General features: G+C 41.9%; 1 protein-coding gene across 9 annotated transcripts in view; it reads right to left on the bottom strand.

The window, feature by feature from the left end:
- RNF38 (ring finger protein 38) overlaps positions 1–13,251 on the bottom strand; it is a 153,089-nt gene that overhangs the window by 86,565 nt on the left and 53,273 nt on the right. For 8 of the 9 annotated variants that reach the window (XM_054519705.2, XM_024252427.3, XM_054519704.2 and 5 more), the window contains exon 2: positions 2,405–2,475. The exons of the other annotated variant lie outside the window; for it this stretch is intronic. The gene's annotated coding sequence lies outside the window, so the exon portion shown is untranslated. The remainder of the gene's footprint in view (positions 1–2,404; positions 2,476–13,251) is intronic. 9 annotated transcript variants of the gene reach the window in all.

The following is a 13,251-nucleotide window of genomic DNA, read 5'->3' as shown; positions in this document are numbered from 1 at the left end:
TTAAATATTATATCCACCCACTCTCCTCCCCAGAATAACACCTGATGATCCTGTTGAAAGCTATAATCTGGCCGGGCACGGTGGCTCACACCTGTAATCCAAACACTTTGGGAGACTGAGTCAGGTGGCTCACTTGAGGCCAGGAGTTCGAGACCAGCCTGGCCAACATGGTGAAGTCCCGTTTCCACTAAAAATACAAAAATTAGCCAGGCATGGTGATGAACACCTGCAGTCCCAGCTACTTGGGAGGCTGAGGCACAACAATCACTTGAACCAGGAGGCAGACACTGCAGTGAGCTGAGATCTTGCCACTGCACTCCAGCCTGGGCAACAGAGGGAGACTCAATCTCAAAATAATAAACAAACAAACAAACAAACATAAAAATACAAAAAATTAGCTGGGCATGGTGGCACACGCCTGTAATCCCAGCTACTCAGGAGGCTGAGAATCGTTTGAACCTGGGAGGCAGAGGTTGCAGTGAGCCAAGACTGTACCACTGCACTCCAGCCTGAGCAACGAAGGGAGACTCAGTCTCCCCACCGAAAAAAAAAAAAAGACAAAGAAAGGCTGTAATCTGTAACTTTTCTTTTATCCACTTCACTTATTGTAAAATGCTATACTAGAATCTATCTGTTTTGTATCTGGCTGTATTCCCTAAATGGCTAGACACATAGCTACCAATCAATAAGTACTACTTGCTGACTGAATGAGTTGAATAAATTCTAAATACATAGTCAAGAGACCCTAATCCATTTTCTCCATTTCCATTTAGGAAACAATCAATATATACATGGTAGGTAGGAAGAAAGGAGAGTCGTTTCAGACAGTTCTTTAATCTGCTGATCTCCTGTTCCTTAATAATATTCCTTAAACTTCTCTTCCCTTTTCTCCCCCATATTTCCAGAAAAATCTCCTGTCTCAAAAGCACAAAATCAGCTATAGAAAAGATTAATAAATTAGAAAACAAAAACATTTTAAGGGGTGACAGGAAGTACCTGGCAAAGGTAGACAAAAAGCTTATCTTCAGAATCTAAGGTCTGGAGACAATCCGGAGGGCGGTCTGGCTTCTATACCATAAACGAACAAATGGATAGTAGCATAACACACTTAGCAGAAGAAAAAAAATTTAACCCAAAAGCACCTTCATAATTATGAAGCACAATCACTTGTAACATTAGTAACCTAAAATGATTTTGCCTTCTCCCTCTATCATCACTCTTAATTTCAAATGCTCATTTCTAAAATCTGTAGTATACAAAATTTTCTGTAGCCAACTATATATTCTAGAAGTCTCTTTCAGTGGCTTGCCTTTGAAAGAAGTTAAAAATGAAACTCATGCCTCTTGATTGGTACAATAATAAAGGAGACTCTGGAATGCTACGAGCTACCACTCTCTGTAAAGAGAGTGAAATCAGTCTGAACAAAGCTCACAAAGACAGAGACCAACAAACAGAACAAAGAAACCATTTGGAAAATCCCAATTATCAACCAACTTCTTGATCCAGCTCCAACACAATGAGAGAGGAGGATCTTGATCAAAACAGCAGAGAAAAAGACTGCTTAGATTGGTCTGCACTGGAAACTACCAAGGGAGTGATAGATTCCTGTATATAACACACAGGAAATGGGAGGGAAGCCACTAGAAATTGATGGTGAAAAAGACTAAATTTAAGTCCGTCCAGATCGGCAGCCAGATGTTCCAAACGCCCAGCCCACAGAAATATTTACTGCAAGGGCTGGGCCGTCAAGGGTACTGATGAGTATTGAAAAGCCCCCCCTAGAGACCAGGTTTCTTTAGAGATAAAAAGAACAAAAGCAAAAAACACAATGAAACCACCACCAATAGTTTGGACATAATTTAAAATGTATACATATCAGGCCCAAAGTAGACTTCTTGTGTATGAACCAGATCGATTCAACTGACAATCCCCAATATCTAAATTGGCCTTTGTAAACAGAGCCAAAAAAATGTTTTGAAGGTAAAGTATAAGAAGAAAACATAATTCAATGCAATTAATGCCAAAAGTGAACCAAAATGTAATGTCCAAGATATTTCCAACATGAGTTGCTGAGATAGCTATCAACCGCTGAAACACGTTCATATATTAAGATAATCCATTCAGGCTGTGCAGAAGAGGAAGGCACCACAGTGGGGACAGAGGCATAGGTAGGAAAGTGGAGTGCTGATCAAAAGTCCAACCCACCTCGGGTTGAGGAATTAGCCTTAGGTTTCCTGGAGCAGTCAATAATTTGACACACAAACCAGCAAGGCCCTCAGCGTCTCAACAATGTGTCCCCACAAATCACACTCTTCTTGCCCTAGGCCCAGAATTATGCAAGAGAATCCAGCAACGTAAGTTTGGCATGCATTTTCACCATGGCAGACATCAACACGAACCTCACCTTGTCACTGTCATCATGACAAATGTGGTCGTGATGGATGGACTGGCACTGAAAAGAAGCACCAACACTACCTACAAGAAAAAGGGAGGAAAGGTTAAGATGCAGTAATTCCTTACATTTAAACTGCTTTACCAATTAAAAGTGCTTTTATATCCATGATCCCATCTAATAAAATACTCATATAAGTAGACACTGTGGGGATTATTATTCATGCATTTTAACAGAGGAAAACAAAACACAGAGAGGCTGACCCACACAAAGGAGCAGTCAGGGAGTGGCAGGTCTAAAACTACAACTCCATTATTCAAACCGCTAATTCCCCCTCTTTCTACTAGACTGAGTGGTCTGCTTTCAAAGTAAGATTACCTACATAAACACAAGCCTTCAATAAGGCAAACTCTTATTTATGAGGAAAAATATTACATTGCTTTTCAGACTACACACGCTTTGAGAAAAAACTGGTCCTATAAATTCTAAACATATAAGAAACAATCTAATCTACAATCACATAACACTTTAAATGTTTTTATTACTTTAAATGCATACAAAATATACCCATTTGTAAATTTTAAAAACTACCTTCCAATAACAACTGCTCTTTAATAATAGTTACATTTCTAACCAATAAAAACACAAACTATTCAACAAGTGATTGGAACAACGGATTACCCATTTTTAAAAGTTTTGGTTTGTACTTCATACCATAAACAAAATGGTGAGTCAAAGATCTATGTAATGTAAAAAATGAGGCCAGTTTTAGACAAAAATGTTAAATTTTTAAAATAATCTTAGAGGCCAGGCGCAGTGGCTCAGGCCTGTAATCCCAGCACTTTGGGAGGCCAGGGCAGGTGGATCACCCGAGGTTAGGAATTTGAGACCAAGCTGGCCAACATGGTGAAACCCCGTCTCTACTAAAAATACAAAAATTAGCCATGCGTGGTGGCGCACCCCTGTAATCCCAGCTAATAGGGAGGCTGAGGAAGGAGAATCACTTAAACCCGGGAAACAAGAGGTTGCAGTGAGCCGAGATCGTGCCACTGCACTCCAGCCTGCATGAGTGAGACCTTGTTTCAAAAAAAAAAAAAAATGAAAATGAAAATAATCTTGGAGTAAGAAAAACCTTCTGAAAGAAGATACTAAACATGAAGTCAGAAATAAAAAGCACACATGACTGTGGACCAAAGGCTAACAAAACCCCTCCTGAGGAGCTGGGATTACAGGCACACGCAACCACACCCAGCTAATTTTTGTATTTTTAGTAGAGACGGGGTTTCGCCATGTTGGTCAGGCTGGTCTCGAACTCCTGACCTCGTGATCTGCCCGCCTTGGCCTCCCAAAGTGCTAGGATTGCAGGCATGAGCCACCGCACCCGGCCTCAGACAGTACATTTTAAGATATTATTAATGTTGGGAAGATGTTAAGTAACATGAGGCTAAAGACTGTAAGTGAGGATCACCTGCTTATTTACTATTACAGTAAGAGCTTACTGATACTTCTAGATATGTAGAGCAGAAAATTCTCTTTCAGAATCAGATTTGTTTTGTTTTGTCTTGTTTTAAACAAAATTAGTGAGACACAATTCACATACTACACAATTATCTATTATTTAAAGTATACAATTCAATTTTTTTTTAGTATATTCACAAAGTTTTACAACCATCATCACAATTTTAGGACATTTTCACCACCCTAAAGAGAAACCTCAAGCCCATTTATCTCTTCCCTGAGACACTGACAACCACTACTCCAACTTCTGTGTATTTGCCAATTCTGGACATTTCATATAAACAGAATCATAAAACGTGGTCTTTGTAATCAGGTTCATTCACCTACTATAATGTTTGCAAGGTTCATCCACACTGAACCGCGTACCAATTCATTCCTTTCTATGGCTAAATAATATTCCAGTATATGGATATACCACATTTTGTTTCACTTTGGAAATATTATGACTAATGCTGTTTTGACATCCATTTATAAGTTTTTGTGTGAAGGTTTATTTTCATTTCTCTTGTTGGGTCACTTGATCTCTCTATTCAACCTTTTGAGGAACTGCCAAACTGTTTTCCAAACTGACTGTATCATTTATAATTCCACCAGCAATATATTACAGTTCCTCTGGCATTTTTTGAGTAGAATGAACTTTGGAGTCAGACTTCAATACAATTCAGGAATTTACAGACTATGTGAACTTGGGTAAGTCACTTAACAAATCATATGCCTTCCTCATCTGTAAAATAAGAATATTATCATCTACTTATATATAGGTAATTTATAGAGCTGTTCTGAGAGATATTAAAGTTAGATGTATGAAAAAGCTCATAGCACAGTGCCTGGCACACAGCAATTCAAGAAATGGTACTACAATTAACACTTCTATTCACATCAGGGCTGTGATTTGCCTGTGAGACATTACCTAAGTCCTCAATTTTTTTTGCTAGAGCTGTTTCATCACCTTCATTTTTTGAGGAGGAAGGGGAAGAGGTAACATGTCTGTCTCTCCAGCCACATCATAGGCTCCCTAATTTATCTTTTCATCCTCCAGCATGCAGCACATTTCCTGACTCATGGCAAGTACTAAGTAATTGCAAAAAAAAAGCATGAGAGAAAAGAAATAAAAGAGAGAAAAAGTTTTTAAAAGATAAAAAGGAAAAAGGGAAGAAAGGAAATGAAGCCTTCCTGATTTCTCCCTCCCTTTCCTAGTCTACACTTCCATCAGTCCCTCCACCTACAGGCCCCAATGAGATTTAATGACCTCTTCCTCCTTTCTCCTGTACAAGCTGCTTAGCCCTTGTTATCAAAATTCCTATGTTGAAACCTAATCCCAAATGTAAGGGTATTTGGAGGTGGGGTGTTTGGAAGGTGATTAGGTTATGAAGGCAGAGAGCCTTCATGAATGGGATCAGTATCCTTATAAATTCGGCCCCAAAGAATCCCTCACCCTTTTGCCTTGTGAGGACACAGCAAAAAGGCACTCTCTATGTACCAGGAAGCAGGCCCTCGCCATAATGAATCTGGGTTCCTTGATCTTGAATTTCCCAGCCTCTGTCTATCTATCTGTCTGTCTGTCTGTCTGTCTATCTGTCTGTCTACCTACCTACCTACCTACCTACCTACCTACTTACTTATCTATTAATTTATTTGAGACAGTTTCACTCTTGTTGCCCACGCTGGAGGGCGGTGGTGCGATCTTGGCTCACCGAAACCTCCACCCCCCGGGTTCAAGCGATTATCCTGTCTCAGCCTCCCGAGTAGCTGGGATTACAGGTATGCACCACCATGCCTGGCTAAGTTTGTATTTTTAGTAGAGACAGGGTGTCTCCATGTTGGTCAGGCTGGTCTCAAACTCCCGACCTCAGGTGATCCGCCCACCTTGGCTTCCCAAAGTACTGAGATTACAGGCGTTAGCCACTGCACCCGGACAAATTTCTCAGCTTCTAGAACTGTGAGAAATAAATTTCTGTTGTTTATAAGCCACCTAGATTATGGTATTGATTATAGCAGCCTGAAGAGACTAAGGCAGGCCTTACACTACAATAAAAAAATGAGGCCAGGCGCAGTGGCTCATGCCTGTAGTCCCAGCACTCTGGGAGGCGGAGGCAGGCGGATCACGAGGTCAGGAGATGGAGACCATCCTGGCTAACACGGTGAAAGCCTGTCTCTACTAAAAATACAAAAAATTAGCCGGGTGTGGTGGCACGCACCTGTAATCCCAGCTACTCAAGACGCTGAGGCAGAATTACTTGAACCCGGGAGGCGGAGGTTGCAGTGGGATGAGATCACGCCACTGCACTCCAGCCTGGGCGACAGAGCAAGACTCTGTCTCAAAAAAAAAAAAAAAAAAAAAAAAAAGGATAAAACTGTAGTACAACTACTGTTTACATCAACAGTGTGTTTGTGTGTGTACACACACACCCCCCACCCCCCATATCTATATGTATGTATAAATTAAATTTTCCCTGCTGGACCACGACCACATGTTTTTAGAGTCAGAGACTGAGCCTTGGTCATCTTTATGATCTCCGTAGAGGCCATAACATACATCAAGTTTTGTTCAAAGAAGGCCATACTTAAAAAGTTTACTTAATACATAAAGACTTTGAGTAACAGCATTATTCTGACCTTAGGCCTAACAAAGAAACCAACCAAGTGAAGCAAGGGACATATGACAACTGAATAAATGTAACAAGACACAGCTGGGGGAAGTGATCTCTCTTCTTACATTCAGGGCTATATTTCTTGAATGGTCCATTCTAAAGACAGCCCTGAGCATTTACTATCTACTCAGTATGTACCAGACATATGTACACAAGACAAAGCAAAAAGCAAGCAAGGCCCCTAGCTCTATGGAGCTTACAGCCCAGTAGAGAGCATTTGCCTGCCATCCTGAAGACTCTAATCTCACTCCCACTCCAGAAATTTCATTTCTGCAATTGCTTAATTCATTAAATAAGTATTTATCAAGCCCTCGCTACATGTCAAGTCTACCCTAGACACTGGGAACATAGGAATAAATAACACAAGGTCCCTGCTCTTCATGAATTTTATTTTAACCAATTCTACAAAGATGCATTTCTTTGCCAATAATTCTGTGAAATACCCGTATGCTCTAACTTTTAAATAAATTTTAATAGTAACATGTGTACATAAGCTTAAAAAGTAAAAAAAGAATGAAATGGATTATGATGAATAAAGAATCCCATTGCCTTCTTCCCTATCCCTAATCTCCCTTCCCAGAGGCAAATATTCCCCAAATCTTACAGGCATTCCCTCCAGTATTGAAGACAATGGTCCTCTCGTATCTGAGGGAGATTGGTCCCAGGACCCCCGATGGATACCAAACTCTGCAGATGCTCAAGCCCTTTATATAAAATGGCTTAGTATTTGCAGAAAACCTATGTACATACTCTCATATACTTTAAATCATCTCTAGACTACTTGTAGTACCTAATACAATGTAATGTTATATAAGACACAGTGACTCACGCCTGTAATCCCAGCACTTTGGGAGGCCGAGGTGGGAGGATCACGAAGTCAGGAGTTTGAGACCAGCCAGTTTGAGACCAGCCTGGCCAACAAGATGAAACCCTGCCTCTATTAAAAATACAAAAATTAGCAGCGCATGGTGGCGGGCACCTGTAATCCCAGCTACTCAGAAGGCTGAGGCAGGAGAATTGTTTGTACCCAGGAGGCAGAGGTTGCAGTGAGCTGAGATCCCGCCACTGCACTCCAGCCTGGGCGACAGAGCAAGATTCTGTCTCAAGAAAAAATAAATAAATTAATTAATTAATAAACAGTAATTGTGCTACAGTTTTACTCATTTTTTTAATTGTAGTATTGTTGTTTTTATTGTTTATTTTTCCTGATATTTTCCATGCAGTTGGCTAAACCCAAGAATGTGGAACCTGCAGACATAGAGGGCCAACTATAATATACTTTATATGACTATTTCTTGGTTATTAATTTTATAAATTGTTTATTGAATTTCTAGCATACTATCATCAGATAACTAAACTATTCCACCCCTCCTACCCTACTCTCACCCAGTCCTCCAACATAATTATGCAGTATTTTGTGTTTTTATCAAGAGGATGGTCACTGAAATTCCAGAAATAGATAAGACCTCCTAAAGAGAAGGTGTAATCAGAGAAAAGCAGAAGGCCAAGAATTATTATTATTATTATTATTATTTTTTTTTTTTTTAATTTTGAGACAGAGTTTCGCTCTTGTTGCCCAGGCTGGAGTGCAATGGTGCGATCTCGGCTCACTACAACCTCCGCCTCCCAGGTTCAAGCGATTCTCCTGCCTCAGACTCCCAAGTAGCTGGAATTACAGGTGTGCGCCACCACGCCTGGCTAATTTTTTGTATTTAGTAGAGACGGGTTTTGCCATGTTCGTCAGGCTGGTCTTGAACTCCTGACTTCAGGTGATCCACCCACCTTGGCCTCCCAAAGTGCTGGGATTACAGGCATGAGCCACCGTGCCTGGCCTTAAAATTTTTTAAATACTGAAATGTATTGGAGGAAAGAGGTAGTTAATGAAGGAGATAAAGAAGAGAAAGAGCCAGAGGAAAGAAATTAAAGAATATGTGTGGGGGATATAAGAGGACCAAGAAGGAAATGTCTGATTTGATTGATTTTCTTGTGTGTTAATGAGAGGCTAGTAGTAAAAGGACCCGTTCTACTTTGTATTTTTCCATTTGAATGGAAATATGAGGACTTCAGAGGACTTCCAGAGCATCTCCTTATTCTTCTTGAGGAGAGATAAAGAGAATTCAGACATTCCGAATCCAAACAAAAATCTGGCCTTAATGAGGATTAAAAAAAAAAAAAAAATCAACATGGCTTTTCTATACTCTCACAACATTTCTGGTACACAATTTATGAGTTGTCCACACCAAGCAATCCTTCAGTTCTCCACGGACATCAGTTGAACATCCTATAATTCTAACACTAACTACCCATAGTTAATGTAGACCCCAAAGGTAAAGGGCTCAGTCCCACAAGACTGCCTCCCACTTCAGATGCCAATTGCAAGTAGTGGGTCCTCAGGCTAACCACAACTTTTGTCAGTTTGGCTACAAATCAGAGGTTCCCATCACCCCTTCTTCTGATTCAATAATTTGCTACAATGGCTCATAAAACTCAAGGAAACATCTATAGTCATGCATCGCTTAATGATGAGAATACATTCTGAGAAATGCATGGTTAGGTAACTGAATCATTGTGCGAACATCATACCAGAGAGTTACGCTATACGGAATACTTAGACAACAGGATATAACCTACTGCCCCTAGAGCACAAACCTGTATAGCACACGTTACTGTACTGAATACTGTAGGCAACTGCAACACAATGGTATTTGTGTATCAAAACACATCTAAACATAGAAAAGGTACGGTAAAAATACAGTATTATAATCTCAGGGGACCAGTCATATACGTAGTCCCTCTTTGACAAAAACACCATTATGTGGCACAAGACCGCACTTTTGTTTACTGGTTTACTATAAAGGTTAAAGATGAACAGCCAATGAAAGAGGCGCATGGGGTTAAGATATGGAGGAAAGGGGAATGGGCAGAGCTTCCATGCCCTTTTTAGGCACACCATCCTCCCAGCACCTCAATGTCTTCACCAACCCAGAAGCTCTCCAAACTCTATTATTTAGGATTCTTATGGAGATTTCCTTAGGTAGGCATGACTGATAAAAATCACTGGCCATTGGTAACTGAACTCAGTCTCCAGCCCCTCTCCTCTCTCTGGAGGGATGCTGGGTTGAAAGTTCCAACACTCAAATTGCATGACTGGTTCCTTTGGCAACCACCAGCCCTCATCTAGAAACTGTCAAGGGGCCCACCAAGACTCACTTCATTAGCAGAAACTCAGGTATAGCTGAAAGGAGCTAATTACAAATTAAGACGTTCCTCTCACCCCAATCACTCAGGAAATTCCTAGGGTTTTAGGACCTCTGTGCCAGGAATTAGGGATGAAGAACAAATATATATTTTTTATTACATCACATTATCACAGTGGTCCACTCCTTGAGTTGTGAGATAAATAATCTAATTTCCTTCGTATTCTCCCATGGCTTAATATTAATCTGGGTATTAACTTTTTTTTTTTTTTTTTTTGAGACAGAGTCTCACTCTATTGCACAGGCTGGAGTGCAATGGCACGATCTCGGCTTACTGCAACCTCTGCCTCCCAGGTTCAAGTGATTCTCCTACCTCAGCCTCCCAAGTAGCTGGGATTACAGGGGTGTGCCATTATGCCTGGCTAATTTTTGTGTTTTTAGTGGAAACGGGGTTTCACCGTGTTGGCCAGGCTGGTCTGGAACACCAGACCTCGTGATCCACCTGCTTTGGCGTCCCAAAGTGCTGGCATTACAGGCGTAAGCCACCGCGCCTAGCCGAGTATTAACTTTCTTATCCACTCATAACTTCCCATTTTACAAGAGACAAGGGTAAAATTCAAAGAAATACTATTGGCCAGGCGCGGTGGCTCACGCCTGTAATCCCAGCGCTTTGGGAGGCAGAGGCAGGCGGGTGGATCACGAGGTCAAGAGATCGAGACCATCCTGGCCAACATAGTGAAACCCTGTCTCTACTAAAAATACAAAAATTAGCTGGGCGTGGTGGTGTGCGCCTGCAGTCCCACTTACTCGGGAGGCTGAAGCAGGAGAATCACTTGAACCCAGGAGGCAGAGGCTGCAGTGAGCCAAGATCCAGCCTGGAGACACAGTGAGACTCAAAAATCAAACAACAAAAACAAAACAAAAAAACAAAGAAATACTATTTCAGCCATTCAGGAGAAAATGCCAGTTACACATATGGTAAGCATGAGTCATCACTATTTATTACTATTTATTATAACTATTATTTTCACTATTACCATTTATGATAACTAAACATAACACACTTATTTTACAATTTAGTACCTATAGGAATTTAAATCTCTAGGCTAAGAAACCTGAAATCTCTAATATCTTCCCTAACTATTAAATAAGATGAGAAGGTAAATTGCTGCTGTGATTTCTAGCATAGAGGAAAGATTGATATTCACAGTGGAGATGAGAGAAGAATGATAGCTACCAGAGGCTGGGGAGGGTAGAGGAGGGGCTGGGTGGGGGAAGTAAGGATGGTTAATGGGTACAAAAAAAATAAATGAGCAAGATCTAGTATTTGATAGCACAACAGGGTGACTATAGTCAACATAAGTTTAATTATACATTCTAAAATAACTAAAAACAGTATAACTGGATTGTAACACAAAGGATAAATGCTTGAGGTGATGGATACCCCCCCTTACCCTAATGTGATTATTAGGCATTGTATGCCTGTATCAAAATATCTCATGTACCCCCATAAATATATATACCTACTAGGTACCCACAAAAATTAAAATTTAAAAATTTTTAAAAAAGAAAACATAGGGCCGGGCACAGTGCTCACGCCTGTAATCCCAGCACTTTGGGAAGCCAAGATGGGCAGATCACTTGAGGTCAGGAATTCGAGACCAGGCATCATGGTGGACACCTGTAATCCTAGCTACTCCAGAGGCTGAGGCAGGAGAACTGGTTGAACCTGCGAGGCGGAAGTTGTAGTAAGCCGAGACTGTGCCACTACACTCCAGCTTGGAAAACAGAGTGAGACTTTGCCTCAAAAAAAAAAAAAAAAGAAAAAGAAAATATAAATGACTTTGGATATACACAAATGTTAAACTTTTCTCAAAAGAAAAATTAAAGTAAAAATGACACCTTGTCACCCACCAAATCAATAAAAAGCAAGAAGTTTGATAACACACTATATTGGAGAAGGTATGAAAAAAACAGGCTCTCAAACATTGCTAGTAGTAGATATATAAATTAGTACATCTTCTAAAAAGAGTAATTTGGCAGTTAACTGACTCAGTGAAAAATACATATAACTTTTAGGCCAGGCACGGTGGCTCATGCCTGTAATCCCAGACTTAGGGAGGCTGAGGCAGGTGGATCACAAGGTAAGGAGATGGAGACCATCCTGGCCAACATGGTGAAACCCCATCTCTACTAAAAATACAAAAATTAGCTGGGCGTGGTGGCACGTGCCCATAATCCCAGCTACTTGGGAGGCTGAGGCAGGAGAATGGCTTGAACCTGGGAGGCGGAGATTATAGTGAGCCGAGATCATGCCACTGCACTCCAGCTTGCCGACAGAGCAAGACTCTGTCTGAGAAAGGGGAGGGGAGGAGGGAGGGGAGGGGAGGGGAGCGGGAGGGGGAGAGGGAGGGGAGGGGGAGAGGGAGGGGAGGGGAGGGGGAGGGGAGGGGAGGGGGAGGGGAGGAGGAGGAGAGGGGAGGGGAGGAGGAGGGGGAGGGGAGGAGGGGGAGGGGAGGGGAGGAGGAGGGGGAGGGGGAGGGGAGGGGAGGGGAGGGGAGGAGGAGGGGGAGGGGAGGGGAGGAGGAGGGGGAGGGGAGGGGAGGGGGAGGGAGAGGGCTCAGGAGGAGGAGGGGGAGGGCTCAGGAGGAAGAGGAGGAGGGCACAGGAGGAAGAGGGGGAGGACTTTTATTTTTTGAGATGGAGTTTCACTCTTGTTGCCCAGGCTGGAGTGCAATGGCGCCATCTTGGCTCACCACAACCTCCGCCTCCCGGGTTCAAGCGATTCTCCTGCCTTAGCCTCCCAGGTAGCTGGGATTACATGCATGTGCCACCAGGCATGCCTGGCTAATTTTGTATTTTTAGTAAAGATGGGGTTTTTCCATGTTGGTCAGGCTGGTCTCAAACTCCTGACCTCAGGTGATCCGCCCATCTCAGCCTCCCAAAGTGCTGGGATTAGGGGCATAAGCCACCGTGCCCAGCCTACATGTAACTTTTAAACCAGATATTCCAATCCTAAAAGTGCATCTCACAAATATACTTGGCCCTCAAACTGATGTGTGTACAAATTATGCATCACGGTTTATTGCATGCCTCTCAAGATTAGAACTGGCTCCATGAGGGCAGGAAATTCCCTTGCCTTATACATTATATCCCAAGTGGAAAGAATAGTGCCTGGCACATAGCAGGTAATCAATATTTGCTCAACAGAATGAGTAAAATCAATTATTTTAAAGGTTTAAATGCCCACCAATAAGAGAATACTCTGCAACTATAAGTGGAGGGTGGGTGGGAAGAGGAAGCTCTTTATGTACTGATAAAGAATAAGCTCCACTATATACTGTCACAGAAACAAAGCAATGTGTGGAACAGCATAGTGGGCCACCACTGTGGAAAAAAGTGGGGGCTGGCGGAGGTACAGATGTATAGAAACTGATCACACTGTCTCTAAGTCTAGGGAGAACAACGAAGCAGGACAGCCATCAAAGAAAGT

This window comes from Pongo abelii, chromosome 13 (assembly GCF_028885655.2).
Source record: "Pongo abelii isolate AG06213 chromosome 13, NHGRI_mPonAbe1-v2.0_pri, whole genome shotgun sequence".
Classification (NCBI taxonomy): Eukaryota; Metazoa; Chordata; class Mammalia; order Primates; family Hominidae; genus Pongo; species Pongo abelii.
Note: the sequence above shows the minus strand (reverse complement) of the source record. Positions and strands in the feature narration are given on the sequence as shown.